The sequence below is a fragment of the Corylus avellana genome, chromosome ca2, assembly GCF_901000735.1.
Source record: "Corylus avellana chromosome ca2, CavTom2PMs-1.0".
NCBI classification, from domain to species: Eukaryota; Viridiplantae; Streptophyta; class Magnoliopsida; order Fagales; family Betulaceae; genus Corylus; species Corylus avellana.
The window spans coordinates 3,869,340-3,874,026 of NC_081542.1; the positions used below are offsets into that span (position 1 = coordinate 3,869,340).

The 4,687-nt window shown below is 37.5% G+C and overlaps 1 pseudogene; it reads right to left on the minus strand.

Moving 5' to 3' along the window:
- Positions 1 to 996: 996 nt before the first annotated feature.
- Positions 997 to 3,427, minus strand: LOC132168518 (putative receptor protein kinase ZmPK1; annotated as a pseudogene).
- Positions 3,428 to 4,687: the final 1,260 nt, after the last annotated feature.

Consider the following 4,687-nt stretch of genomic DNA (forward strand, 5'->3'; position numbering starts at 1 on the left):
CTTAAACCATATAATTAGTTTAGAGAGAGAAAATAAAAGGTTCACACATAAAATTATATTAAAAAAAAAACGGTTAAAACATAAATTATGGGAGAGAGAGAGAGAGAAATTATGGGAGAGTGAGAGTTAGCACAATTAATTAAAGAAAAAAAAAACAATTAAGACATAAAATTATGCCAAAAAAATAGAAGAAAAACATTCGCTGGGTTATGAGAGAGAGAGAGAGAGAGAGAGAAAACGGTTGAAACATAAATTATGAGAAAGAGAAAGAGATTATGAGAGAGTGAGAGTTAGCACAATTAATTAAAAAAAAAAAAAACGATTTGTTAAGACATTATTGGAGAGATAACAAAAAACTGGTAGAAACATAAATTATGGGAGAGTGAGAGTTAGCACAATTAATTAAATGTCTTAAACCATTGAATTAGTTTAAGATATTTAAGTAGAGATAGAGGGAGAGAGAGAGAGACGTGGGAGATAGAGTTAAGAGGACACGTATCGCAATTCTAAACACTCCCTACGTTAAAACCCAGTTTTTATATATGATGAATATATGATAAGGATTTGTTGAGCTACAGTACTAAACAAATTTGCTGAGCACTTTAACAGCTCAATAAATCCTTAGTCATTTTATTGAGTTGGATGTGAAGCATATTTTTATTACATGGCTAGTTAAAATAGTTAAAAAGCTAATTTGTTGATGCCAATGTGAATGTTCCAAGCTTTTCCTCCGACGCGTGTCATGATCATAGTGGTGGGGATGCGCAATTGCGCATCACTACTCACTAGGAGAAAGTGGGCAATTGCATCTCGTACGTGGGTTCCGTTGTTCTATATTGACTATGGGCCTAACAAATCGTGCGGTCCATGGGCCTTTAGTTACCTTATTAGAGGGCTTTTGCCAGGTATGTGCATAAACGTCAATATAAGTATTCATTAAAAGAAAGTATTACAGAAAAAGAAAATAATCATAATTTAAAGTACACAAAACTTGTAAATTATTTTTCCAACAAAATTAAATTAAATGATCTAATGGCGTAGAAGCATCTCTACAACCTGGTTCATGGTGGGTCTATGGTCTTTGTCGTCTGCCACACATTGCAAAGCCACTTTGACCAGAAGTTCCATCTTAGCAGAGTCATATTTCTCAGTCACCCTCTGGCTCGGATCAATAATCTCTTCAATCCATGACTCCTTTGCATTACTGCTTCCAATGTTGGTGACCATCTTCTCCCTCACCAATTTCACCACACTCAAGTGCTCCCCCGCCCCTCCACTGTCGGAGCTGTGCATACCTGTCGGACTTTTTCCAGTAACCATTTCCAACACAACGATCCCATAACTGTAGACATCAACTTTAGATGTTATAGGAAGATTGTAAAGCCACTCTGGAGCCATGTAACCTCTAGTCCCTCTCATTTTTGAGAAACTTGAATGATCAAGCTCACCTCTATTTAGTAGTTTAGACAGACCAAAATCTGCAACTTTTGGTTGATAATCAGAGTGTAAGAGTATGTTCTGAGGCTTTACATCACAATGCAAAACCCACTCCAGGCACTCCTCATGCAAGTAAGCAAGGCCTTTTGCCGTGCCCACTGCAATTTCAAACTTCTTTTCCCAATCAAGTGCAATATTAGAACTAAGATTTTCCGCCAATGATCCATGCTCCATGTACTCGTACACCAGAAGCCTGTGCTTTCCCTCTACGCAGTATCCCCAGATTTCTATCAAGTTCATGTGGTTAAGCCTCCCAATGGTGTTCACTTCTGCTAGGAACTCTGCTTCTCCTTGGTTGAATTCGCTGAGTCGCTTGATTGCACATACCCGCTGATCAGGCAGTACACCTTTGTATACTGTTCCCCTGGCACCTCGACCGATCACTTCACTAAATCCCTTCGTTGCCTTTCTCAGCTCGGAAAAGGTAAACCGCTTAAATCGAGTTGTCAGCAGGTATCCTTGTTCAGCTGGGTCTGAATGTCTATTAGTCCTGAACAAGAAAAACAACACTAGCAAAACGCAGGTAACCTCTGCACCTCCCACTGCGGTGGCAAACCAAAGCAAAAGCTTCACCTTCTCATTTTCATACGTTGTTTGTACTTGCTTAGGAACTTCGCGTGAACATTCCAACTCTGATTCTTTATCTGGCGTCTTGGTATGGAAAAGACCAGCTCTAGGTAGTCGTAAATAGAAGTTTCCCCCAAAATTTGGCGTACGTTGTCCGTTGAGAAGCATGAACTTGGGGAAACAATGATAGACACCTTCATCAGGGATAAAACTGAACTGGAACCCTTTGCAATCACACCTCATCAAGCATCGTTCTTCGCAGCCTGTAAAATTTAGATTACGCGTGAACTCTATATCAGAGCCATAGAACTCAACTTCAGCAAGCTGAACAAAACTGAACCCATCGGTTTGATTGCAATGGATATTGAACTCTGGCTCACACCCATAAGACCAGTCAGTTAAATTCTTCCTCTTGAAGCCATTTAAGCACTCACATCTCCTGCCAGTAGCATGATGATAACTACACAGACTATTGGGTCCACAGATTCCATGAATCTGGCATGGGAGAGACAACGCTTGCCATGTCACAACCCAATCTGTCTCTTGCAGGCTGTACAATCGAGGGTTGCCATCAGGATCAACGGTCAATCGTCTGGGAATCATCACCACACCAAAATCAGCTGCTTGGAATGAAAAAATTATCGGATGACTGGAAATAGCCAGAGATGTTTAGTACAGCATCTCTACTAGTGTTGTGCTTGATCCTTCCGATTGATTCAGGGTCATTAACCCATGGAGTAGGCCAGTAGAGACTGGATACTGTTGGACCTTGGTAAAGCAGGCGGAGCACGTTTTCATCATCAAATTGGAGCTTATAGTAGCCAGAAGAATAGTCAAATTGGCTTTTTTTGGAGATGAGGCTTGAAACCCTGGTTAGTTTTTGTAGAGGAAGAAGAGTGTCTGTAGGTGAATCAAAGCTTTGCCAGATGACAACATTCTGATCATCAGAATTATGAAGAATAAGATTTCCTATGTTTAGGAGTTGTAGTTGCAAATTGGATGCATCTAATGAGGTCGAGGCTGCAGGTGTACTCCAAATGGTGTTGCCAGCAGAATTTGTTAGGATAAGGCTTCCATCTTTCAAAAGTGAAAGCTTTGAGCCTCTTCCATCAACAGGGTCATCTCGGTTTGCCATCCAAACAATGGTGGGAACTGAGGATTTTGTGAACCATATGGCGAAGCTGAAAGCATTATCCCCAACAGAGAAAAACCCAGCTGAGAAATCTCCATTTGCAGAAACCAAATTGTCGCTTGGTTTCTCAACAGATAGAGATGAGCCTCTGAGAATGTCAAATGTTTTAGATGAAAATAGAGGAGGAGATTGCAGCAGACACAGAAGAAGGAAGAAAATTGAGATATCCATTAGATATATGAGAGGTTGCACGATATCTTTCTACTTTCTAATTCTTCTTCCCACTGTATATATAGTTAAAGAAAGCACTGCTCCCTATCCCATAAATGCGCAGTCCAAGTCTTTTTGGGATGACTGGGGAAACAAAAATCAAAGACGATCGATTACAGTACAGATCTTAGAATTTTAAGGTCTTTTTTCTTCTCTCAACACTGAGAGAAATCAGCGCTAGAAAAGTCTGGTCCAAGTATAAATGCTCATTCATCCAAAAGACTAAAAATTAAAATTTTAAAAAGTATAGTCAAGTTACAATAAAAATAAGTTGAAGTATATGCTTGCCTTGTTTGAAGGGGAATTGGGGGGCAAAGTTCTCTGTAGATGGGCTGTTTCAAAGGCTTATGTTTTAAATCAAATTGATAATAGGTTTTGTGGGATTTTTTTTTTCTTCTTTTTTTTCTTTTTTTTTTAGACCATTGATGTAGATTTTGTTGCCAAAAAAAATAAAAAATAAAAAACTTCACTTAACCCCTTGAATTGTCATTATTTTTGCAATGTTCTCCATAAAGTTCAACTTTTCTCAATTTAGTTAATGTATCCAAAAATATATATAAATATTTTTTCTAAAAAAATTGGGGTATTTTTGGAATTTTGTTAGGATTTAACGGAAAATCTTAACGGAATGGGACATTGAAAAAAAAAAAAAAAAATTAAAAGTTTGATACACTAAATTGAGAGGTTTTAAACTTTAAGGGGTATATTGCAAAAGGGTGAGAATTCAATGGAGGTAAGTAAAATTTTCCAAAAAAAAAAAAAAAAAAGATTAAGGTGATATCTCTATCACGCTAAGAAGAGATAAAATGAGATTTCTTATTTAGTAGGAGAAATTATGTTTTATCTGCCAAATTAACTTCTTTTTATCACCTAAACTTTTAAGCTTTAAAAAGTGACATTTAGTAATCCCCTTCAACTACGACTTTATTGTAAATTACATCCTCGATTAGCTTCTAGTGTTAAAATGGACCGTAAATGACACATGCGATGCGCACAGACCCTTTTCTTTACTTGAAATACCCAAATTACTCCTAAAAATTAATAATAAAAGATGTAAAAGAAACAAAAAAGTTAAGTACACTTTATCTCCCCGAACATAAACCTTATTTGCACTTGGTTCTCCAAACTACAACTCATTAGGCAACTCCGACATGTAAACTATAAAAATATTCTGAATTAACCCAATTGTTAGATTTAGCTGTTAATTCGAACAAAAAAACA